At 38.1% G+C, this 27539-nt stretch overlaps 1 long non-coding RNA gene across 1 annotated transcript in view; it reads left to right on the top strand.

Moving 5' to 3' along the window:
* The window catches only part of LOC145507308 (uncharacterized), a 443470-nt gene that overhangs the window by 138428 nt on the left and 277503 nt on the right, over positions 1 to 27539 (top strand). The gene's annotated exons all lie outside the window — the stretch shown is intronic.

Genomic DNA, 27539 nt, shown 5'->3' with positions numbered 1-27539 from the left:
TAGGCTTTTAAGACTGAATGTATGTTTCTTCTTTTAATCTCATTTAATTCTTTCATCAACCCAATATAATACATATGAGTATGCAGTTGAGCCAGGCAGCCTGACACTGGGGCCTATCCTTCCCTTCACAAAGAGGCTAATTGGGTTCTGCAATATTAGAAAGAAGAAACTCATGACTCTCGGGCCTAATTTCTGCACATAACACCTCCATTTCTCCCCACCCGCCCAAAAATGATGATGAAAAAAAAAAAGAATACCAACTCAACAGAATGAGAGCCCCAAGCCTGACCTCATTAAGCTGAATTCTTTCTAATGTGTGTCATCCATGACTGCACACATAGTTTTCCTGCCTTGGGGATGTCATATCAGAACACGATCTCTGGTTTTCTGGGTTGAAGTTTTTCCCACCAAGGGAATATGTTGTTTTCTTACTAGGCTTCGGAGCTAAGACACAGACCGTCAGAGGCCCTAAGCCTTATAAAGGTTATAACAAAATAAAAACAATACCAAACTATGTATAAATATAGTGAGACCTCTGTGCTCTACAGTAGGTCCTTGTTGATTATCCATTTTAAATATAGCAGTGTATACACGTCCATCCCAAATTCCCTATCTATCCCTTCCCCCTACGTTTCCCCCTGGCAACCATAAGTTCAGTCTTTAAGTCTGTGAGTCTCTTTCTGTTCTGTTAATTCAATTGGATAATTTTTTAGATTCCAAATATAATGGATGTCATAGGATATTTCTCCTTTTCTATCTGACTTACTGTGGAACTCTGCTCAATGTTATGTGCCACCTGGATGGGAGGGGAGTCTGGGGGAGAATGGATACATGTATCTGTATGGCTGAGTCCCTCTGCTGTCCACCTAAAACTATCACAGCATTGTTTGTGATAAAAAGTTTAAAAAAAAGAGAGACCTAGCAATTCTCAGAATTTATCCTTGATGATTTCTTCTTTCCTTATCTGAAATGTATCCAATTCTTTCAGAAGTTTATTTTCTCTTCTTTTTTGTAAGGAAGGTGCTCCAGCTCTTTTGGTGTCTTCAGTACTAGCAAGAGTCTGACTATTGAATAATCAACCCTATCACCCTCCTCTCTCTCTCCTCCCTCCACCCCACACTTCAGCATACACATACTCACAATCAGCTTTACACACACACACTTATTTTCACACCAAAGTTTCTTGGCTTTTTTAGCATGTAGTTCACAGCACTCAGAAATCTCACAGATAAGAAATATTTCCCTTGTGCTCAGTCGTTCAGTTGTATCCGAATCTGTGACCCCACAGACTGTAGCCCACCAGTCGCCCCTGTCCATGGAATTTTTCAGGCAAGAATACTATATGGAACTTATCTTTGAGGAATAAGATTTAAAAGCACGTAAGTTTTTCCTTCACTCAACTGCCATTCTTTACAAATAGGAGGCATGCCGCTTCTCCGCTTACCGTGAGTTGTTCTGTCCCCCAAATGATGCTCTTCGGTATTGCTTCAATTTATACTACAAACTGCATTTCCCCCCTGTTACCTCTGGTTTATGTTGTTCTCCCCTACAGAGTTCCTCACCTGTTCTACTTCCATCAACAACAGTTTGTGGGTCTCAGATGCTTTGCTGTTTATATTAAACTGAGTTTGTGTCAAAGTAGCTGTGAATTCATTACCAGAAGACTATGATTCCGTCCTGAAATTTTGTCTTTGTTACCTGGTTTGTCCTCCATGATTAGTCAGTTACTTTCATTTAGAATTGCATTACATTAGCTATTTTATTTAGCTGTTTTCCTACATGCCATTTTAGGAAAAAAAAAAAAAAAGGAGTATAATCCTTTAACAAAAATACCTGTATGGATGTAATTCTTTATCTTTTTATTTAAAAATTGTTCTTCCAAACGTGGAGTATATGTTCTTTCCAGGTCTCCATTTTAGGTATGCTTGTTTCTGAATTAATGAATTCCCCAGGTTTTAGATAACTATTGATAATATTTTGTATTGGCTCTCTTTACTAATATATCAAATTAATTTTGAATCACTAGCATCTAGTCATAATATCATGGAAAATAAGATTGCATTTTCTCTCTGAGATTCTCTGCTAGCATTAACATTTTGCTGCATGAGGGGAAAATCTATTAAAGTCTCACCATCTTTGTCTTCCTAAGCCTTAGTTTCCTCAAGTGCTTAGTGAGAAATAGCATAAAAGGCCCCCTTAGTGCTGTATAGACTAATGACAAAAATTATTGGATTAATGTTTGGAAAGTGTTTCAGAATTCTCTCAAAAAAGCTATTATGTAAGTAGCAAGTACTATTATTATTTTGCTATTTCAGCTTCCTTATTTTTCATCTCTCAAAGTCATTTGGGTCATTTACTATGGAATTTTCTGATTCCTTGACAATTTTTAATGGCTCTTTGGAGAGCCTTTTGAGGGCTGTTTAATCCCTTTGTTGATGATCCATCTGCTTGTGGAGTTCATGCTTTTTTCACAACACATTAATATTCAGGATTTAAAAAAAATAGTTGTGGCTGTTTTGTACCTAGATGAAATTACTTATCGTGAGAAGACATTTATTATCTTGGTTTTCAAATGGGATTTTTTATTTTTTGTAGACTTATTTTGTGGGGAGGTAGAAATAGGACTCAGCAATGCCAATTATTAATGACGCTATTTGGAAGAAATATAATTAAGGCATGGTCTCCAAATCATTCTCTGAAGCCACCTCAATGCTTTCTTCCTGTAGTATGGCAATCTTTATGCCCTCTAGATTATAATCACAAATTAACAATGCCAATTCTATGAGTAAGGAGCACATGCTATGAATTTCCATACATATATTATAAATATTTACATTTTCTCACAATTTCTACAATTGAAGAAGAGAAAGGCACGACATGTTTTCTGACTTCCTTATCCTCTAAGCTCTTGTGAACAGGAAGTAGGACCAGAGGCTGATTTTTTTCCCATAGAAATCATTATGTAAGTTCTAGAGTGGGAGAGAAAGGTAAAACTGGTGATTAGATGCTTACTGTTGTTTAGTGACAAAATTATATCTATAAAACGGTTTAGAATGTTATTCAGGGTTTATATCTATATGTAATTCCACTAAATCTGGTTCCAAATAGTTTTAGCAGATGTAAGTTTTACCTTAGGAGTGTTAAATATAGAAAAGGAAAATATTGAAAATTAAGTTTTCTTGTTTTGGTAGTATTCTGAAAGTAATTTTTTTCTTTTTTTTTTTAAGTAGCTTTTTTTCTGACAGTATATAAAGTGATTCTGTTTTTAAAATGTGAATAGTTGTAATTTCTTATTCTGGTAATAGCAATTTGAAAGGAAATAATTAAGCATTTTCCTACCTTCACTAACTGTATTTTAGGGTAAGCAAATAGCTCCAACTGATGAGGATTATTATTATTATTATTTCTGCTGAAGAATGCCAACTAATGAATGTAGAAAGAATTAGAAAATGATAAACTTTCTACCCCCAATGAAATAATTGCTTGAGACAGTGATCTTCAGTAGAATAGACAATTAGATGAAAGGTTGTTGGGGAACTTTACAGTGAGAGTTCAGCTGTTGCTACCTGAACTAATGATTAGCTAAGTGTCACTCGTGGGGGTGGGGGGGTGGGGACCAGCCGGTGTGTGCTCCTGAGGGAGCATCCCTGATGGAGTGTTGTTGCTACAAAACAAGTTGACTCGGCATTTAATCAAGCCTCCAGAGCTAACTTCCATTTACAAGAGAAATGGAAAATATTAATAGAAATAATGTCGTATAGAAGTACAGATAAATCCAAAATGTGAGCCATTTTACAGGACAAATAACCAGTTTCTGTAATAAATCCATGATGTGAGGCCAGCAGGTATAAGGGTGAATGGACTGCTTTATTTTAAAACAGCTATATGTGATGAGTAAATTTTGCCTGAATCCTGATTCAGATAAACCTATGCTTAGAAGGACATTTTTTGAGACATTCAGGGAAATTTAATTATGGAGCATGCATTGGATGATGACAGTGAGTTACCATTGTTTTTTAGATGTGATAATGTCATCATAATTGTTAAGGAAAATACCATATTTTTAAGATGATATAAACTGAAATATATGAGTGAAGTGAAAGGAATTCTAGAGTTTAAAATTAATTCAGCAAAGAATAAAAAACCCAGCACTATCAAATGGAGCAAAAGCTTGAGGGTTACATGGAGAATCATTATACTTTCTTCCTTTGTGAGTGTTTGAAATCTTTCTGGATAAAGTAATTTTTTAATTGAGAAAAAGGGCACGTGCTTTAGAATGTGCTTCGTATTTCTTATTCTTTCACAACAATGTCATTGAATTCTTACTCATTGTCACTGTTAATTAGTTTCATGAAAAACTGATGGGTTGAATAATATTTTTTTTTTTCTCCTCCTTGGGAACCTTAGAACCAGAGAATAGCTTATTTATGTATTTACTTATTTTTACTACGGTCACATTAAACTTTTAATGACTATAAATCAGCACGCACTTAGTAGATGAAATGAGAAACTGACAAACACTCGTTTCCTTCATTCTGCCGAAGGCTTGGTCCTCTGCCCTCTTTTCCCATAGCTCTGAATTCCTGTCTTCTTCATCTGTCCTGGGATGGCCAGGCAGTGTCTTCTTTCTGTACTTTGGGAGATGTTACTCCCTTTGGTTAAAGTGTAATCACAATTCTCAACAATTAAACACGTTGAAGTCTCAGTACAGCTCCTGTATCGTCTGTGAAAGTCAGCTTGACTCCTTCAGTCAGTTTCATCAGTCTTCAGTGTTCTTTAGAACAGTTTATTTTCCTAACTTCATGCGTGTGTTCCTCGCTGAAGGGTAAGATCCTTGAGGACAGCTACCATGATTTTTTCATCTTTGTGACTTTACCTAGCACAGGGCCTGACGTATGTTAGAAATTCTAAATGTTTATTGAATGGGTAAATGAAGGAGAGTTCATGAGTGTAAATCAGCGGCATGTGTGGGAAGTCCTATCGCTGAGATGTCCTTATTTCCAGAAATGTTTTTGTTTCTTTCCATGCAGTCCCTGGGAACTGCAATTTTGGTATCTTAGGCAGGAGCAGTAGAATTTGGCCAGATCAGATGTCTGGGGACTGGCTTTGGATGCTTTTAAATTAGTGGCCCTCTTTCTTTTGAAACCCAACAATTTTGCCTTAGGATGGGAGGCATATTTTCATTGTTTCCGTTCCATTGCAGCCATCTTCTTTTTCTTCTACCAGTTTTTACCACCTGTAAGATTATCACTTCCCAACAACCTTCCTTCCCAGTTGGCTTTCCAAAACTCATTTCTGTTTATTGTTGTATTATGTTAGTATGGAATGGAGGTGAGCTTCATATTATTTCTCTCACTATGCCATGTTATGTACATATCAAAGACAACTTTCCCTGAAGCTGTGTCTGACATCTGGGGACCATGCTTTGTAGAATCCTTCTTTGCAGAGTGAAAGATCTGAGCCCCGTGCCTATTCACAGACTATTTTCATTGCTGCTGAATTCCTACAGGGAAAACAGTGGAGAGAGATTGAAACTTACGGGCAAGTTCTTAAAACTTGCCCTCTTGGCTTGTTGCTGTTCCCCCACAGCGTGCTATATATTTTTCCGAAATGTAAACAGGAGAATCAATCTCCCTTTGGGCAGGAGAAGGAATTTTTGTGATTTTCTTTCCCCTTAGATTAACAGGTGGGGCTCTGTTTACCTGAAAAACTCAATTTCATTCACATGGGATAACTTAACATTCAGAAAGTCCATACACTTTGAGAAGTCTGATAATGATTCCTTACTTCAATTGATATTTCAGATAATTCCGCAACTCTGACTTGTGTCTTTCTCTTCAAGGAGAACAGCACCAAACTTACTCAAAGGAGGATCCAGAGACAAACCATTTGAGTGAAAAGCCATAGAAATTTTTAAGGAACCACCAGGAAGTGAATCTGCCTCATTCTCAAGCCCTTTGACAAAATAAACTTGGATTATTTTCAATTAGAAACTAAGAAAGTTGTTTATGAGATTAAGTAGACAAGATGAAAAGGTGTACTAAGAGGAAATAAAAATAGGCTCCAGACAGCATGAGAACAACAGGTTGTGAGAAGGGAAAAAGAATTGTGTCCGATATCCTCTGCAGTACGGAGGCCAGACAGGGAAGCACCAATTTGTTTTCAGTACAAATGCCAGAAAGTGAGTCTAGTAGGTTAAGCACTTGTTACTCAGTTTTTGGAAGTGATGCCAAGTTCCTTTCAAACAAAAACTTGAATCACTGCAGATGACCATGGAAACATTTAGAACAATAAACACTATTTTCTCAAAGCGATTTAGTGCTAGAATTCACAAGAACAAAGAAATAATATTAGAAACAAAAAGCAAAGTCCTGGCGTAAAGACCAAGGGAAGAATAAATATGGAAGTCACACTCCCAGTACTCTTCTGGTGATTAACAGGGGGTCTTTGTTGCATGATCCAACCATTTTTGGAGCTACACTGACATATTTTCTATGATGAAAATATGTTAGTTAGTTTTTACATCACATTATGTGTGCAGTATCAAGCTCATCGCCCCTGGAGAGAAAGAAGAAATACTGTGATTTACTCACCTTATGCCCTAGAGACAGCATAGTCAGGAAAGGTGGAAAAGATGCTGCCCAAAATATTGACCAGTGTTTTTGTTCTTAATACACATGAGAAGAACAATCCACCAAGGAATATCTCTATATTTATAGTTATAATGATAGACTTTAGATTTTTTTCCTACAATTGTTTTCTCTCTGAAGTAAAATCTGACATTGCAAATCTCATCCATTGTTTTGCCAATTTTGTGGGAGATACTTACTTCTCATGAGACAGGGAGAAACTGATGCTTCTGTGAGCAAGAGCAAGTAGAGGAGAGTGTAAAATAAAATATAATCTAAAAAAAATTTAGACAATGGAGACATGGTAGGCAAAGGCCATGGAGGCACCTTGGAATTTTGAATTGGTCTGATGGACAAAATCACTGTAACTCTTGAGATAATTAGGTTGGTACAAAAGTAATTGCAATTTCAGACCATGAATTTTAAATCATTGTAACTAGGCTCAAACACATCTTTATTGATCAAAATAGGAACCATTGCAATCCAAACATTTTTGCCAACGAGAAATAAGTTTGTTTCTTCCTGTAGTGTATTAGGTTGGTGCAAAAGTAATTGCGATTTTACATGGCTGAACTTTGCTATTTGATATTGGAATACATTCTTAAGTAAATGTGGTTATGTTATGTATCATTTTAATGTGCATTTCACGCTTTATTTTTTTTTTGCTAATGACTTATTACTTGCTGTTTATTTTATATTTAGACTGTAGAAATAATATTAGACAAAAAGCACTTTCGAGTGATTTTTTTTTTTATTCAAGTTCAAAATGGGTTGTAAAGCAGTGGAGGCAACATGAAATATCAGTGATGAATTTGGCCCAGGAACTGCTAATGAACGTACAGTGCAGTGGTGGTTCAAGAAGTTTTGCAAAGGAGATGAGCGCTATGAAGCACAGTGGCCAGCCATCAGAAGTTGACAACAACCAATTAAGAGCAATCATCGAAGCTAATCCTCTTACAACTACACAAGAAGTTGCCAAAGAATTCAGTGTTAACCGTTCTACGGTCATTCTGCATTTGAAGCAAATTGGAAAGGTGAAAAAGCTCGGGTGCCTCATGAGCTGACCAGAAATTAAAACAAACAAACAAACAAACACATTGTTTCGAAGTGTCATCTCTTATTCTACACAACAATAATGAACCATTTCTCAATCAGATTGTGACATGCAATGAAAAGTGGATTTCATAGGGTAACCAGTGATGACCAGCTCAATGGTTGGACTGAGAAGAAGCTCCAAAGCACTTCCTAAAGCCAAACTTGTTCCAAAAAAGGTCATGGTCACTATTCGGTGATCTGCTGCTGGTCTGATCCACTAGTTTTCTGAGTCCTAGTGAAACCATAACATCTGAGAAATATGTTCAGCAAATCAATGAGATGCACCGAAAACTGCAATGCCTGCAGCCAGCATTGGTCAACAGTAAAGGTCCAATTCTCCTCCATGATAATGCCCAACCACACAAGGTCACATAACCAATGCTTCAAAAGTTAAACGAACTGGGCTATAAAGTTTTACCTCATGTGCCATATTCACCTGACCTCTTGCCAACTGACTACCACTTCTTCAAGCTTCTTGACAATTTTTTCCAGACAAAACGCTTCCACAACCAGCAGGAGGCAGAAATGCTTCTCAAGAGTTCATCAAATCCCAAGGCATGGATTTTTATTCATAGAAAGATACTTGACACTTGGCTACTATGATATATGGGTTTGTTAATCAAATGAAACCTAAAATTAAGTAAAAGTGGTCTCTGATCATGGCTTTGTAGAGAAAATAATAAACCTTAATTTATTTAAATTTTATTCATCTAAATTTATTCAGATTTCATATCTGTATTAATACAAACCTTTAAGATAACACATTAATCTATGTATATAAGTTATAAATTGTAGGGAGTGTTTCTTCTGTTTTGTGTGCTGGGTTACAACAATAATTTAACAACTGCTATTCTAGATTGACTCTGTAAAACTGAAATGTATTATACAAGAATATTTTGTGACAGTCATGTTCTTCCATGACTAGAGTTAATTGATTTAGCTTGTCTTATCCATTTTTAGGATTATGTTCTAGAGAATCTGAACCTCACAGGGCCTTTCTAAGGGGAAACCTGATGTACCATGTGATTACTCTCAGTTATCTCTGATTGAATAATAAACAGGTTGGTCACTGACACAGCAATAAATCAGATTCTCTTTCATAAGGTGTGAAACTAAGAGATGGAAACTTTTATCAGCTATTGGTTAGATCCTTAGCTTAAATGTGATATAACATTGCAACTGTGTTAATATCACAGCTATGCAAAGTCATGTGCAAGTTCAAGTTAGAGAGAAGCAAATATTAAATATTAGAAATTGTTTTGTTCTGACAACCCTCTTTACTTATCTTCCCAAGTTAACTTTCATGGTGTCTGTTCTTTGCAACCTAATATTTCCAGATTAGAGTATATTCTGTGGATTGGGTGTTGCAAAGAAAATTATCAATAAAAATGATTAAGACTGGAGATTAATAAAGGAGCAGTTATACCATTGAGGTAGTAGGGAAACTGTAGAAAATAATTTGTTATGGTTTGTATTCCTATGAATTACAGTTATATATTATGGAAACATTAATTGTCATTTTTTTTTATTGAAATTAGTTATAAGTCTTTTCCTCAAACTTAGTGAATGGGGTATAATCCTTTAAATTATTTTCAGATAATATCAGGAGACTTATAAAAGTCTATAAACGTTTTTAATTTTTTTTTTTTTTTACTAAATGGGATTTCCAAAATTCTCATGTATTCTACTCAAGCACAAAGATTGGTAGGACTTCAAAAAGATTTCCACAGAATTGGGCAGATGCTCACATTTATTTATGTGCATTTTTAAATAAATATACTTTATTGTACTCTATCTGTTTTGTACTTTAAACTCTTTCTGGAAATGGCATCTCAAAGACTTTAGGAGCCTTACATGCACACATACACAATAATACTTCAGATTTCTCTCACGGTGAAATAAAGGCATAGTTGCCTGGGCAGTACAGCTTAAAATGTGTCTTTCATTAAGATTAAAACATTTTGTAGAATAACACCATAATGTATTTAGGATCATTTTTCTTGTTTACTTGGGTTGTTCTGTCTTTCTCAATGTCTTTGGTTATAAAAATGTCCTATTATGTTTTAAATATTACAGGCATCAGAGGGGAAAACAACAATGATTTGTGCTTATTACTGAACAAAGTCCAGTAAAGGTTAATGAACTTCTGCTACTGCATGAATTAAATATTCAGTTTAAACTCAGGCCAGGTGAAGAATTTAGTGAATTCTTTAATATCTGCTATAATTATACCCGGATATTTCACTTTGGTCTTATTTGGGTTGTGAGGAGGTAAACAGAATGTGCTGATAAACAAGGTGGTCTTGATTGAGCTGTAGTCATTTAGTATTCATCTAGTAAATTTCATTCATCATCACTTTCAGAGAGTGTACAGGTCAGGATTTTGTGCACTATAAAAAAGAGCAAATAGCTTTGTGCAGCTGTTTGATAGAGGCTACAAGATCACTAAAAATAAAATGATTTTCAGTCTGAAACTGAAACTGATGTGGAGTAAAGGATTTGACTTCCACGATATGTAGTATGCTAGAGCTTAAACGGTAGGACTAGGAAGTTGAAAAATAACACCGTCTCATGAAAACTACACTTTCCTTTACTAAATCATGCAACACAAAAGTGAATTTATGAGAAATTCTTTATATAAAACCATAACAATTTACCTACTTAAAAGTTGGGCTTATATTGGGTTAGCATTTTAAATGGGATTCTAAATTAGGATATCTCAGTTAAATTCCTCTAAATTAGAATAAGATTGACAGCCTTATTTTGTCTAAAAAATACCAGCTTTGTGTTTCCCAGGAAATATCTCCCATATTGAATGTCCTCCATAGAAAGCATGGACATCTGGAGAGGAAAGGATGCTCCCTTGGGGAAAAATTCACAGATTATTCTTATAATTCTATTTTAAATAGAATAGACACCAAACCAGAACACATATTCACTGATGTATTCACTTAATAAATATTTATTTACTAAATATCTTCTCTGTCAGACACTTGAAGAATCTTGTCATACAGCTCTGAATAATACAGATGAAGTACTTGCCTTCCTGCAGCTTTTCTTCTCATAGAAAGTGGTAGTGAATGAAGTTGTAATTTCAGCATACTTACAAATAGAGCCTCTGTCACTCTCAGTGTTCCAGTGGACGTGATGCCTTATAAGGTCCCCCTTTTTATACATCAGGGGATAAGTACTGTTGAAATAATACACAGGGTAAAGAAAAAGGGAGTATGGGAGAGGGTAGGCTGTTAATGTTGATACAGAATGTCAGGGAAAGCCTCTAATGAGAAATGAGGGAGCAAGTGGCCCCAGGCAAATGTTACAGCAAATGCAAACTCTGAGGCAGGAGTGCATTTGGACCAGTCAAGATCTAACAAAGAGACCGGTGTGGGTTGAGTAGAATGATAAGGAGCAGGAGGTAGGAGAGAATTCGGTGAGCCCTTTAAAGACATGGATATTACATTGAGTAAATAGAATTTATTATAGAAGTTTGAACAGAGTGATATGATCTGACTTATGTTTTAAAAAGATCACTTGTGTTATGAGCTGAAGGAGGGCAGGGATAAAGTAAAGAGAACAGTTAGAGGGCTACTTGGATAGTCCACGCAGAGAGGATGAGTGCCCAGAAGAGATTGGTAGTGATTTTACACAGAAAGAAATGGTTCAGTTTTGAATATACCGGCACATCCAATGTGAAACTCTTCCTAATAAATATTTTCCCACTGGAACAGCTTTTAGTTTTCTAATACCCACATTTAATGCTATGTACATATTTCCCAATACATTTTTAAGTCTATGCTAATATAGGAAAAGTTAATATTTATGTCCCCGAACTGAATAAAGCATTAAAAAATATAATATGCAGGAAAAATCTCAACTGGAAACTCAAAAACAGTTGGCAGAGCGTTAGAATCATGTGTAGATACCAGGATAACAACCAAATATCAAAAAGAGGATGCTCATCTAAGATGTTGTTAATGCTAAGAGGCATTACAGAGTCCTGTTTCAGTTCAGTTCAGTCGCTCATTCGTGTCCGACTCTTTGCGACCCCGTGAATCGCAGCACGCCAGGCCTCCCTGTCCATCACCAACTTAGAAGCAGTGAAATGTTAACCTTAAGCACAAGTATAATAGGATAAAAAACTTTACTTTGGCCCATTCCTTATAACTCTGTTCAGAAAACATTGGAAATATAAGGAATACTCCATTTTACATGCTTTATTCAAGCATGTCAAATATTTTTCATGCCGTAACTCTTCAAAGGTCTTTACAGATACCCAAACGACAGAGAATTTCTATTAATTACTATGAGTCTGAAATTGCCCATTCATCACCCAAATCGTCAAACATCATCACCTTCCACAGCAAGTGACAAACACAGCTCTAACCTTTTCCCCTTCTTCCTTCTCAACTTCTGCCAAGTCTCAGGTATCCACTTCACTTGGTAAGTAAATGTACTATTGGGAGGTGTTTGATTTGCGTTGTAAATTTTTGCCTCCATTTTTTTCTGACCAGTATTATTTAGCATGAAATATGAAAAAATACTTTACAACCCAACTTTCAATGTTATAAACACACTTTAAAATTTTAATTGGCAGCTTTTGGTTTCACATAGTCATAATATATATTTTTACATAAAATAGACCCCTGATTGACCATTTTTCTACAGAACACCTAATGCTCAGAAACACTAATGTTAAGTGGAAAATATCTGTTTTTTGAAGGTAGGGACTTTAGGGAAGGACTTCATGAAGGGTGACTCCAGGGTTTTTAGCCTGAGTTAACTGAAACATAAAGTTACATTTACTACAATGCATATGACTGCAGGAAGAACAGGTCTTGGAGGAAAATCAGAAATTCTACTTTGGACCGTTTGAGATTCCTTTTAGATGTAAAGTATGTAGTTCAATATATGAGTCTGTTATTCAAGAGAGGGAGAGCCAGGTTAGAGGTATCATCTTGGAAGTTATCAATATGCAGATCTACAGTTCTGAGATTGGGTATAATCACATAGGAAGCAAGTTGGATAACACAGAGGTTTAAAGAAAAAGCCCAGTGAACTTTCATCATTCAAGACTAAGGAGATTAAAAAAAAAAAGAATAGCCAAAGAGGGAGGTAAATAGGAGTAGACAGTGAGGAAGAGGAGAGCCACGGTAGAGAGGTCTTAAAAGCTCTGAGTCCAAAGTTCCCTTCCTTCAAGAATCAATTTTGTCGAATGCTGCAGATTGATGGAGTAAGAAAAGAACCGAGACTTGACCATCGAGTTTAGCAACCTGTAGGTCACTGGTCATTCGGTAAGGACTATTTCAGGGGAGTAGAGGGGATAAAAATCTGGACCCAAGACAAAACAGGAGGAGAATAGTTGGCAGCAGTGAGTGTAGAGAATTTTTGAGGAGTTTCACTGCAAGGAGGAACAAGAAATGAAACTGTAGTTAGAAACTCATAAAGGGTCAGAAAAAGCTTTTGTTGTTTTTCTACTATGATTCAATATCATGTTTGTAATGCTGGAAAAAATACAAAAATGGTTGATATAAGAAAACATTGGTAATACCCTTGGATGAATGAGGGATCAGATCTAGAGAAAAAGTATGTGTGTGTCTGTGTGTGTGTATTGGTTGTGTGTGTGTGTGTGTGTGTGTGTGTGTGTGTGCATTTGGAAGAGGGAATTGATTGGCCTTAATAGGAGCATTACCAATTCATCTCTCGTAATGGAAGAAATGTCAAAGAATCTGTCCACAGATGTAGTAAATAGGTAGGTGTAGTGGTGGGAGCCTATTGAAAGACTTTTCTAATTGTTTTGCTTTTTCTTGGTGTACAATAAACCCAATTCCTTAGTTGAGTACTGAAATAGTGGAATAGGTTTGAGGTTAAGGAAATATGTTTTCTGTAGATCAGGAACTATTAGTGATGCCAAGATCCAAGATTGATGAAGGTGACATGAAAACAGAAGTTATTGGGAACAACGAGGTAATATAAGTGTGAGGCAAAGTTGTTATAAAAGACACAAACATAGAAATGAACATTTCTACAGAAATTTGATATAGTAAGCAGAAGAGTACAAGTTTAACCAAGATGCCAAAAGCCTTCCAAAGAGTGTTACCAAATGGTTATCAGTATTTACAATGCTTTTATATCAGATAAGTTGATAGAATGGGACTTTTCTGTCTCTATTTTAGTCAAGGTCCCAAAGGCTGAGAACGATACAAAAGGTACTAAGTCACCTCATGTCCTAAATCAAAGAACTTGTCCACTTAATCAGGATTTGCTAAAAGGTTGTGATACTAATTTAGACAACTTTAGCTATCTCTCACCTCTAGTTTCTGTAAGTAGAGGAGGTTGGAGTATAGTGAGAATGTTGTGGGAAGAGTTTGTGCAGTGCCATAGAATTTAACCTCCTCCCTCAAATGAAACAGGCTTCAAGGAGACTTGGGAGGTTGGAATGTGTCCTCCTGGGGTTTGGCCTGGAATGGAAGAGCAAAGAGAAAGAAAGCTGCCCTAGGATCAAGCTGTACTTCCACCCCTGCAACACAAGGGTACATGAGTTTCCCAGAGGCTATGTGATCCTTGGGAGAAGGCTGACCCGGTATTTTAAAAGGGGCTCTGAAGGTCTTCCAGCCTAGGCAAGATAACCTGAATAGGGAAAAAAAAAAATCTTGTAATAACCTATAGTGGAAAAGAACCTTTAAAAGATATATGTGTGTGTGTGTGTGTGTGTGTGTATCATATATATATCATATCACTTGCTGTACATCTGAAACTAATACAACATTGTAAATCAACTATATTTTAATAAAAATTAAACATAATAAAAATGAAAGAAAAAACTAACCAAGCAAGCAAAAGACAACACTGCAACTTGTGAGGTTAAGAGTAGGTGGTAGAAGGGTTGGTATTTAGTCAGAGGAGCAGCACTACCTATAACCAAGAGCTCTGGATAGGGATTTCTAGGAGAAGATTCTCAAAAAGAATCTACAAGGCTCTGGTTAAGATGGAAAGAGTTGTATCCAGAGAGTCCTGACACCCCTATACTGAGTAAGACTGTATGTTGCTGTTGTTCAGTCACTCAGTTGTGTCTGACTGTTCACGACCCTATGGACTGCAGCATGCCAGGCCTCCCTGTCCCTCACCATCTCCCGGAGTTTGCCCAAGTTCACATCCATCGCATCAGTGATGCCATCCAATCATCTCATCCTCTGATGCCCTCTTGTTCTGCCTTCCATCTTTCCCAGTGTAAGGGTCTTTTCAAATGAGTCAGCTGTTTACTTTCCTTCAAACGCCTTCTCCCTCCGGGCTAGAACTGGAGGGGTCTGAATCTCTTACTGCTGGAATAAGAGACAGAGTGGAATAGACAGGAGAACACCAGTGTTCCCCTCCCATCATGGTTTTTCAGGCTTGAGATAGGCTTAGCTGGGGGAAGATAAAAGACCTTACTTGGATATAAGTATCAAATTAGGGTATTGCATTGAAAGGGACTGGCCATTTTCATACCTGTCCTTTATTTGAGTAGAGTGGTTATCACCAAGCCACTCATATATGGCCTAGTTTATAATATTGTAGTGAAAATTACATTAGATAATGTATATAAAGGAATATTGAATTCTTGTCCCTTCCTTAAGGTCAGGAAACACCTTTTCATGTTTGATGTCTCAGAATATTAGAGTAGGCTCTCAGTAAGTGATATGTTGACTGCTGTCATTTCAAATTCATGACCACTAACCTCAAGAAGGGCATCCTAAGACTATTCTGGCCCATTTACTCTCCCACTGTCATAGGAGCCATTCTTTCCCTTTTCTTTCTCCATAAATATCTAACAACTTCTCCCATGTCTTAACTGTTTGTGAATATTCCCATAACCTTGGTCACTCCTCCTTCCTTATCATTGGAAAAGTTTGCCAATGAGTTCATCCCTTCCTCCTAAGCTGATGAACTTCAGAGTGCTTTTAGCAGCAGAGCCTCATGTTTTTCCCTAATGAGATCTTACATAGAACACATAGTCGAACTGTCCAAGCACAGGATGGAGTTGGAATGGGTTGAGATGTCAGAATTCTGAATGCTCAACCATTCTTTCTTATCACTTTCTATCACCCAACATGAAGGCTGACAGACCAGGAGGTATTCCTAAGGAAAGTTCTCGTTTCTTGGTATGGAATTTTTCCTGCCTTCCAAGCCAATTCATTATCCATGTGTTGATATATGTTAAAACACCTAGATTCATGCCTCAGACATAGTAAATGCTTGATAAGTGTTAGCCATCATTGTTATCTTACAGCCTGGAGTGCCTATTTTTCTTTCCTTCTTTCTCCTAAACATAGACTTGCCGTAAGGTTTCTGGTCTTTATTTTTTATTTTACACTCCTGCCTGGATAATATCATCTCATCTAGTGCCACCTGTCACTTCTTCACGGACAACTCCTAGTTAACACACCTCAACTCTCGTGTCTGAGGTCATTGATCAATGTCTCCTCTGCCAGAGAGTCATTGCTCCTTAATCTGTTCCAAATTTCTCCTTGTCTAGTTCCTTTTCCCTGTTCCTGTTCATGGTCAGACCATCTTCTGAGGCTTGACATATCACAGTCATCTTTGAATTCTTCATCTTCCTGATGCCAGTCAGTTGTCACCTGTAGATTCAGCCTCTGAAGTTCACCTCATACCTCCTTCCTTTCCATTCCCAACACCAGCAACCCGGTTCAGTTCCTCACTGCAATTTGTTTGAGCTGATGCCATAAATACTGAGTAAGTTCCACTCCCTCCAGCCTTCCCAGCCCAGATCCATTACACTCTCCAGTTGCCAGCATGAACTTTCCAGAGCCCTACTCCACTTCGCCCCCCATCCCAAATCCTTGAATGACTTCCCTTCAGTTGGACTGAGAACACACTCTTCTGCCTGAGATACCTGGCTCTCCACAATGTGTCTCCAACCAACCTATTTTTTAAAACTTTATCTTACTTAGTATTCCATACAAAGTCTACATTAAAGCTGAATTAGAAAATTTGCTCTTATCAAAACATACTCACATTAGAAATACGTTCCTTTGTACTTTCTATTTCTGCATCTAGAAATCATGCCTGAATCTATTACATTTCTAGATGTTCTTCAAGGCAGTGTATTGTGGCAGTTTCCAGCACTTGCCTTGGATTCAGAGTTTGGGGTTCAAATGCTGCCATGTAAAGGCTCTATGACTTTAGGTTAGTTACTTAACCTCTCTGGATCTAAATTCTGCATTTGTAAAGTGGAAATGAGAGTATTTCATATATCATAATGTTACTGAGAGGATTAAATGTGATAATGTACTCTTAAAGCTGTTTAGCAATGGTACAACATATTGAGTACCAGAAAGTAAGTTTTCTTTACCATATCAGGCACAGTCTTGACTCAGGACCTCTGTGCCTACTGTTTTTCTGGCTGGAATAGTCTTTCACCAGACATGTGCATGGCTCACTCCCTTGCATGCATGCATGCTTGGTCGCTTCAGTGGTGTCCGACTCTGTGTGACCTTATGGACTGTAGCCTGCCAGGTTCCTCTGTCCACGGGATTCTCCAAGGCAAGAATACTGGAGGGGGTTGCCCTCCTTCAGGGGATCTTACCAACCCAGGGATCAAACCTGTGGCCTCTCCTGCATCTTCTGCATTGCATGCAGATTCTTTACCTCTGAGTCACGGGGGAAGACCTGGCTTATTCCCTTAGTTTCCTACTAAAACATCACTTCTTCGAAGAAATCTTCCCTAACCATCCTAAGAGTACCCACTATCTCCACTGTTCTCCATCTTTTTATCTTCTTTTTCTTTAATGCAATTGGCATTACATTACATAGTTATTTATTTATACATTGCCTGCCTCTCTAGAATGTAAGCCTCATTAGAGGAAGGTCTTCGTTCATTCTGTTTATTGCCAAATTCCAAGTATCTAAAACAATGCCTGGCATATTCAAGGCTATTAACAGATATTTATTGAATGAGCAAATAACCAAATGGAATTACATAATAAACCTTATCTTTAATAAAAGGTGGTTCCAAATGCAACTGCTATAATAAATTCTTTTTATAATAAATTCTTTAATGATTAACACAACTGAATTAGATACCTCCATCTATGAAATTTATGTATACTACTGTATATACTGAAATGTGTATTCTGGCTAAGATATTTATGTTTGTTTAGCACAGTTTGCCAGATCAAAAACTTAAGATAGGAATACTCTAACATAGGGGTTGGCAAACATTTTCTGTAAAGGGCTATATAATAAATGCTTCAGATTTTACCAGCCACTCAGACTGTCATAACTACTCAACTCTGCTGCTGTAGTGCAAGAACAGCCATAGGAAATACATAGAATAAGTGTGGCTGCATTCTGATAAAACTGAGCTTACGAAAAGGTGTAGCAGGCTAGACTTGGCCTGCCAAACATAGTTTGCCAGCAACTGCTCTGTTACCAGTATACATTCAGTAGCTTGTAGCACAGTGACTTTTTATATAGAAGTCATGCAATAATGTGAAATTGTTATTCAGGAATTATATTCAGTCGTATGTATAATAATTTCATGTATTATGCATATGTATCGAGATAAATATATAGTAGAGACACAAAGATAGTATATGTGTTAGTTGTTCAGTTGAGTCCGACTCTTTGCGACCCCATGGACTGTAGCCTATCAGGCTCCTCTGCCCATGGAATTCTTCAGGCAAAAATACTGGAGTGGGTTGCCATTCCCTTCTCCAGGGGATCTTCCCAATTCAGGGATGGAACTCAAGTCTTCTGCATTGCAGGAAGTTTCTTTACTGACTGAGTTATAAGGGAAGCCCAAAGATAGTTAGAAAATGTAATAAAATAATGGAAATAGCCAAATCTATTGATCACCTAGGAATGTTCAAAGTTGTTTCTTAATAGCCGAAAGAAATGTTTGACAATAGCCGAAAGAAATGAGTACTTGAAGTTCTAAGAAGTTAGGTAGCTTCTGCAGAATTACCAAGAGGAAATAGCCACCATAGCAACAATAGCAACCAGCATTTATTGATATTCGATATTGCATTGTGAACTTTATATGTAGTATATAAAATTCTGGTCACTAATTCCAGTGGTGGGGGGGTGGGGGTGGGGCAAGAGGTCGTGTGCAGTTTCCACATATATCCAAGCAATTCTCAGAGACCAGCTGGGTGTCCTACAATTCAACTCAGTACTGACACTATCTGGAAATGCATGCATCAGATTCCACAGGTTAAGGGTTCAGTCCTATAAGAAAGTCCACACACTCCACCCCTCAGTTCAGATGTGAGGCTCAAGACCAGGTTGACACGTGTGCTTCTGACTAGCTATAGATTAGATGTTCCAAGGATCCTCTCCCTGGGCTCAATTCGTTTGCTAGAGTGGCTCACAGAGTTCACAGAAACATTTTATTTACTAGATCCCTGGTTTTATTGTAGCAGGATGTAGCTCAGGGACAGTCAGATGGAATTGCAGCACAGGGCATGGGGGAAAGGTGTGGTGTTCCATGCTCACTCCAGGAGCACCAATCTTCCCATATCGCCATGGGTACACCAACCTGAAAGATCTCCAAAACCCTTCTTTCGGGAGTTTTTATTCAGGCTTCATTAAATATGAATGATTGATTTAAGTCATTGGTCACTGAGTAATTAATTCCACCTCATCCCCGTCTCGTCCCTGAAAATCAGAGGGTGGACTGAGAGTTCTAACCTTCCTTTCAAAGTTGATTCCTCTGGAAACCAGCCCCAGCCTCTCTTTACCTAAGGGCTTTCCTAAAGTAACATCATTAACATTACAAAAGACATCTTTTATTGCTCTCCTCTCTTAGAGAATTTTGATGGTTTTAAGGATTCTGCCAGAAACTGTAAGATCAAGTATGTATTTCTTTTTATAAATCTGTATCACAGCATTGTATAAGTTAATTTGATCTTTGTAACATCCTTTGAAATAAATAGTACAGTCTCCATTTTATAGATATATAAAATGATATTCAGCAAGTTTAAGTCATTTGCCTGATATCACCTAACTTGTAAGTAGTAAAAAATAGAACAAGATTTGCCTGATTCCAAACCCTAACAGAGTGATTGCTGTATTCTACTCTGAAGCATTTATAATTGTGCGTGACACCTCCAACGATAGAATCTCACAGTGGAAGAATGAAATATTTATGCTGAGAGGTTGGGATTATTTGATTTATTCAGTAAAATTTAAAATAATTCAATATTAGAAGTCTTTTATATTCTGGTCTTTTCTATCCATCAGCCTGTCTGACAACTGTTTTCTCCAAAATCTCCCAGGTCACCCCAGGTGGAGGGGAACTCATGACCTTTTGTGCAAGCCATATGAATTTTCTTTCTTTTGCTTTTACTTCATGGCACCGCCCTGCCCTTCCAATCCCTCAGAGTACACTTACCTGTCTTTTCCACTTATTTGATGCTTGATCTGCTCAGATATCTTCACACCATGAATTCTTCTTGCTTCTATTGACTTGCAATGAAATCTACATTCTGTATAATCCTGGTGGAAGAATCCTTTTGGTGCTTTTTTACGCAGCACTTAATAACAATATTAAAATGTCTATATACGTCTTTTCTTTCTCTCACTGAAATATTTAAGCACCAAGTTGTCATATCTTCTGTTTCTCCATCATAACAAATAGTACATTTAAAAATAAATGGCTATTTAATTGAGTTGAAGATACCAATAATAAATAATGCTGTAAAATACATGGTTAATTTTTTTAAAAACTATGCTTGGTAAATTGATGTATTCCTGTGATCTGGAGGCATACATTTAATGATATGGAAGAATCTATGGAAGTACACTGGAATAGGAATGCTTAACACAAGAGTCAACTAAGTATAAAAAAGAATCTCAGGACCAGGATTCATTTTCTGCTTTTTGTATATTAAATGAAAAAGTTCAGTAGTAAAATAAGTAATTGAGTATGTCACTGCTTTAGAGATCCAAATACCAAGGTACAAAGCATGCATTCATTGTTCACTCATAAAACTGTTATTTAGCAGTCGTCCCAGCCAGAACTGAATCAATTAATAATAAGATCTCCTTGTGCATATGGCACTGTGCTAGGCATTTATAAGGGGGCTGGAGGTACTTATTTGTATTTAATTTCTGTTCTTAGGAAGCTTACAGTTAAGATAAATGCATTGAAAGAGGCATACATTTCCATGTATTAATGAGAGGTCTAAATGATAGGATGCAGAATGTGGGGGAAGAGAAGTACAAAACACTTGAAAGTGTTTTCTTGGTATTCTGTATTTTGATGCCACTTTGAATTGATTTGTAGAAAGGAGAGAAGATGAGTGGGACTGGAAAAGCTGAAAAGAGGAGAATAGAATGTAAATGTCCTTGGTGGGAGAGCTCAGATCTTGAACTTTTTTTATATTCTTTTGCATCACCAGCACATACCTAGAGCGATCAATAGGTGCTTCATAATACGCTATTAATTTTCCTTGAAATAAACACGCTGTTCACTAAAGGCTCTGCATCCTATTCCACTGACCCTGCTGCCTCTTCAGGCTTGCTTTCCTTTCACTTTTCTCTCCCTCTTCTGTCAAGATATAATCTTCATGATTCCTCATTTCTCCTGTGATCACTCAGATGACCTCATTGGCTTGTTGAGATTTCATGCTCTTCCTGACTCTTTTTGTGTTCTGAAAGCCCAGCTGCATTTTCTCAACCTACAAAGAGGGACATAAAATGCAACTAACAGTTGACAAGCCAAGACTCCCAATCTATTGCTGGCTGACATAGACTGACTTCCCCAAAATACTAGGTCCCTGCTACTGATTGATAGGATTTGGCATAAGCAGTGAGGATTTCCAAACCCACACAAAGAAGAATTGATTCTGTTGGGAATTTGGCTTTGACACTTAAAGGATTTATTTCAATATATAAAATACTGTTGGCATTTGTTTAGGCTTAAAAGCAAAAAAGCTAAACAAAAGCTATAGATTGTGCATGTGTGTGTTAGTCACTCAGTTCATGTCTGACTCTTTGTGATGCCATGGACTGTAACCCACCACGCTCCTCTGTCCATGGAATTCTCCAGGCAAGAATACTGGGTTAGGTTGCCATTCCCTTCTCCAGGAGAATCTTCCCAACTCAAGGATCGAACTCAGGTCTTTCACATTGCAGGCAGATGCTTTACCACTTGAGCCACCAGGGAAGCCCTGAATTGAATTGGTATTAAATCTAAATTGTTATTGTTGTCTGAGTTAAATTCACCCTTCCAGTCCATTTTAGTTTGCTGATTCCTAAAATGTTGATGTTCACTCTTGCCATCTCCTGTTTGACCACTTCCAATTTGCCTTGATTCATGGACCTAACATTCCAGGTTCCTAAGCAATATTGCTCTTTACAGCTTCACTTTACTTCCATCACCCGTCACATCCACAACTGGGTGTTGCTTTTGCTTTGGTTGCATCTCTTCGTTCTTTCTGGAGTTATTTCTCCACTGATCTCCAGTAGCATATTGGGGACCTACCGACCTGGGGATTTCATCTTTCAGGGTCCTATCTTTTTGCCTTTTCATACTGCTAATGGGGTTCTCAAGGCAAGAATACTGTAGGCAAGAATCTCTTAGAAGAAAGGGAGTAGCCATGAAAGTCAACAAAAGAGTCCAAAATGCAGTACTTGGATGAAATCTCAAAAATGACAGAATGATCTCTCTTCATTTCCAAGGCAAACCATTCAATATCACGGTGATCCAAGTTTATGCCCCGATCAGTAATGCTGAAGAAGCTGAATTTGAATGGTTCTATGAAGACCTACAAGACCTTTTAGAACTAACACCCAAAAAAGATGTCCTTTTCATTATAGGGGACTGGAATGCAAAAGGAGGAAGTCAAGAAACAGCTGGCATAACAGGCAAATTTGACCTTAGAGTACAGAATGAAGCAGGGCAAAGGCTAATAGAGTTTTTCCAAGAGAATGCACTGGTCTTAGCAAAACCCTCTTCCAACAACACGAGAAGACTCTACACATGGACATCACCAGATGGTCAATACTGAAATCAGATTGATTATATTCTTTGCAGCCAAAGATGGAGAAGCTCTATACAGTCAGCAAAAACAAGAATAGGAGCTGACTGTGGCTCAGATCATGAACTCCTTATTGCCAAATTCAGACTTAAATTGAAGAAAGTGGAGAAAACCACTAGACCATTCAGGTATGACCTAAATCAAATCCCTAAAAATTATACAGCGGAAGTGAGAAATAGGTTTAAGGGACTAAAATAGACAGAGTGCCTGAAGAAGTATGGATGGAGGTTTATGACATTGTACAGGAGACAGGGATCAAGACCATCCCCAAGAAAAAGAAATGCAATAAAGCAAAATGGCTGTTTGAAGAGGACTTACAAATAAGCTGTGAAAAGAAGAGAAGCGAAAAAAGCAAAGGAGAAAAGGAAAGCTAAACCCATTTGAATGCAGAGTTCCAAAGAATAGCAAGGAGAGATAAGAAAGCCTTCTTCAGTGGTGCAAAGAGATAGAGGAAAACAATAGAACGAGAAAGACTAGAGATCTCTTCAAGAAAATTAGAGATACCAAGGGAACATTTCATGCAAAGATGGGCTCAATAAAGGACAGAAGCGGTATGGACCTAACAGAAGCAGAAGATATTAAGAAAAGGTGACAAAAATACACAAAAGAACTGTACAAAAAAGATCTTCATGACCCGGATAATCACGACGGTGTGATCATTCACCTAGAGCCAGACATCCTAGAATGTGAAGTCAAGTGGGCCTTAGGAAGCATCACTACGAACAAAGCTAGTGGAAGTGATGGAATTCCAGTTGAGCTATGTCAAATCCTAAAAGATGATGCTGTGAAAGTGCTGCACTCAATATGTCAGCAAATTTGGCAAACTCAGCAATGGCCACAGGACTGGAAAATGTCAGTTTTCATTCCAATCCCAAAGAAAGGCAATGGCAAAGAATGTTCAAACTACCGCACAATTGTACTCATCTCACACATTAGTAAAGTAATGCTCAAAGTTCTCCAAGCCAGGCTTCAACAATACGTGAACCATGAACTTCCAGACGTTCAAGCTGGTTTTAGAAAAGGCAGAGGAACCAGAGATCAAATTGCCAACATCCTCTGGATCATCGGAAAAGCAAGAGAGTTCCAAAAAACATCTATTTCTGTTTTATTGACTATGCCAAAACCTTTGACTGTGTGGATCACAAAAAACTGTGGAAAATTCTTCAAGAGCAGGAAATACCAGACCGCCTGACCTGCCTCTTGAGAAATCTGTATGCAGGTCAGGAAGCAACAGTTAGAGTTAGAAATGGACATGGAACAACAGACTGGTTCCAAATAGGAAAAGGAGTATGTCAAGGCTGTATATTGTCACCCTGCTTATTTAACTATATGCAGAGTACATCATGAGAAATGTTGGGTTGGATGAAGCCCAAACTGGAATCAAGATTGCCGGGAGACATATCAATACCCTCAGATATGCAGATGACACCACCCTTATGGCAGAAAGTGAAGAAGAACTAAAGAGCCTCTTGATGAAAGTGAAAGAGGAAAGTGAAAAAGTTGGCTTAAAGCTCAACATTCAGGAAAGTAAGATCATGGCATCTGGTTCCATCACTTCATGGCAAATAGATGGAGAAACAGTGGAAACAGTGGCAGACTTTATTTCCTGGGGCTCCAAAATCCCTGTAGATGGTCACTGCAGCCATGAAATTAAAAGACTCTGATCCTTGGAAGGAAGGTTATGACCAACCTAGATAGCATATTAAAATGCAGAGAGATTACTGTGCCAACAAAGGTCCATTGACTCAAGGCTATGGTTTTTCCAGTAGTCATTTATGGATGTGAGAGCTAGACTATAAAGAAAGCTGAGTGCCAAAGAATTGATGCTTTTGAAATGTGGTGTTGGAGGAGACTCTTGAGAGTCCCTGGACTGCAAGGAGATCCAACTAGTCCATTCTAAAGGAGATCAGTCCTGGGTTTTCATTGCAAGGACTGATGTTGAAGCTGAAACTCCAATACTTTGGCCACCTGATGCGAAGAGCTGACTTATTTGATAAGACCCTAATGCTGGGAAAGATTGAAGGCGGGAGGAGAAGGGGATGACAGAGAACGAGATGGTTGGATGGCATCACTGACTGAATGGGCATGAGTTTGAGTAAACTCTGGGAGTTGATGATGGACATGGAGGCCTGGCGTGCTGCAGTTCATGGGTTGGCAAGGAGTCGGACACTACTGAGAGACTGAACTGATTGACTGTTACTGTTAAGAAGTGGAGGACTGAATTATATGGTGATGCAACCTTAGATATGTACCATTGGGAGGTGAGAAGCCAAAGTTCAAGGGTAAACTACACAATGATATGTCTTTAATATTTGTCTCATGTCTTATATTAAATCCTCTTATATCTGAATTTTCCTTCTTTTTCACTTTTTGTGTCAGATGAATAAAAAAAATCATTACTTCTCTCTCAGAAATATCTATAAAATGAGTATCTTTTTTCATCCATGCTGACACTATCTTGGTTTGCTTTGCTTAATTGTTCACTTTGTAAGTACCCAATCAAAATGATTTTACCAGCACCTACCCCTTCATTTAAGTCTTTGTTCCATACCCCTGCAGGAGTTCTGCTATTTCTTCATGTTTCTTTATGTTAGTTCCTCACCCTGATGCAGTTCATATGTTAAGGCCCTAATGCCTGGTGTATGGCATTTGGTGGAGAAGGCAATGGCACCCCACTCCAGTCCTCATGCCTGGAAAATCCCATGGACGGAGGAGCCTGGTGGGCTGCAGTCCATGGGGTCTCTAGGAGTTGGACACGACTGAGCGACTTCACTTTCACTTTTCACTTTCATGCCTTGGAGAAGGAAATGGCAACCCACTCCAGTACTCTTGCCTGGAGAATCCCAGGGACGGGGGAGCCTGGTTGGCGGCCATCTCTGGGGTCGCACAGAGTCGGACACGACTGAAGCGACTTAGCAGCAGCAGCAGCAGCGATGGCATTTGGAGATGGAGCCCTTTGGAGATGATTAAATGTGAATTGGGTTGTAAGAGTGGGGTCCTTATGATAGGATCAGCACCCTTAAGAAACACCAGAAAACTCTGTCTCTCTCTGCCATGTGAGGATACAACCAGAAGTTGATCCTGTGCAAGCAAGGAAGAGAATTCTCTGGAGAACCTGACAATGCTGGCACTCTGGTCTGGGAATTCTAGCCTCCAGAACTGTGAGCAAATAAATTTCTGTTTTTTAAACTACCCAGTCCATATATTTGGTTGTGGCAGCCTGAGAAGACTACGAGCTTCCTAAAAAAATAAACTTTAATGCTGCTTTCTTGATTATAAACCTTTGCTTTGTCAGGGTAGGTTTCATATTTCTAGACACGAAATACAAAGCTCTTGACAGATTAATCCCATTGTACCTATGAACGTTGACTGTGACATTGTACCTGTGTTCTCAGAGCCGCATTCACACTATACTTCCTACAGCAGGAGCTGTAGTAAACAGCTCTTGCCCTGTTACTCCTCTAGCCATTTACACGCACTATAAGGGGTGTCTTAGGTGGGACAGTGGTAAAGAATCCGCCTGCTAAATGCAGGAGACGCAGGTTCGATCCCTGGATTGGGAAGATCTCCTGGTGTAGGAAATGGCAACCTCCTCCAGAATTCTTGCCTGGAAAATTCCATGGACAGAGGAGCCTGGAGGACTACAGTCCATGGGGTTGCAAAGACTTGGACACAACTAAGAACACATGCTTACCTTTGCCTTTCCTTGTGTCTTATCTGAAAAAACTCCACGCAGGTCAGATTTCGTTGTCTTAATGAAGTGTAATAGGTGATCATTGTGTTCCCACAGTGTTTTGTTCACCCAAGTTATAGCAGTTGTTAGACCGCAGGGGTACATCATTACTGTCAGTGGTCATAACTGTCTGCCCCTCTGAGCTATGAGGGCTGAAAGCCAAAGTGCCTTTTCTTACTCATCTTTATGTTTACAACCCCCAGGAAAATTGCTGGTGTATTTTAGATATTCAATAAGTATTTATAGATGGATAGGTGGAAGGAAGGAAGAAAATATGGAAAGAAGTATTGAATACATGGAAGGAAGGAAGTAGAGAAGGGAGAAAGAAAAGGGTTAGAGGTTGGCAGTTCAATGACCTATGTTAATTGATTTGTCCGTTTCTCTCCTGGGAAGCCCCAAGCAATGTTGCTTTCTAAATGAAGAAAGGAAAATACTTTATTACCTTAGTATCCCAACCAATTATCATCCTCAGTCCCACTCTCCTAGTTCCATAATTTCGGGTAACTGTTGACAAAATGATTTTTCACTCCCCACTGTTTTCTACACACTGGTGAAATGCATAGGAAACTGCATTCTGAAATGAAACAAGCCCAGTGAATAATTATTAGAGAAAAAAAGATACTAATACATGATAACAACCCACTCACTTTGACTTCTGGAGGTTTTTTAGTTAGAACAGAACTTGGATATTGTTATGAACAAAAATGCAGAGTCCATGTGTCAGGAGAAAATTGAAGAAAGAATCAAAAGACATTTTTCTTCCTTCATATTTTAACAATTGCTTCTTCTCACATCATGTATATAAGGCTACCTATATGATTTTTGTGTGTGTTTAGTTTAAGATAAAATATAGGAGGAAGGAAAAATTATATTTAAAACTCATACCACCTGTAGTGTGTCTGCCCTCTAATAGAGATGATGTAACTTGTCCCAGTGTAGAGATAGAGCAGTTTCTCCCCTTGGCAGAAACTAGTGAAGGAAGTAGGAGGTGTGAGATTCCTAGTGCAAGACTCATTTAAGTTTACCAGAGAATCCAGTCTT

This window comes from Giraffa tippelskirchi, chromosome 5 (assembly GCF_054371585.1).
Source record: "Giraffa tippelskirchi isolate mGirTip1 chromosome 5, T2T-mGirTip1v1.2.pri, whole genome shotgun sequence".
NCBI classification, from domain to species: Eukaryota; Metazoa; Chordata; class Mammalia; order Artiodactyla; family Giraffidae; genus Giraffa; species Giraffa tippelskirchi.
The sequence above is the reverse complement of the archived record's forward strand: the minus strand, read 5'-3'. Positions and strand labels throughout refer to the sequence as shown.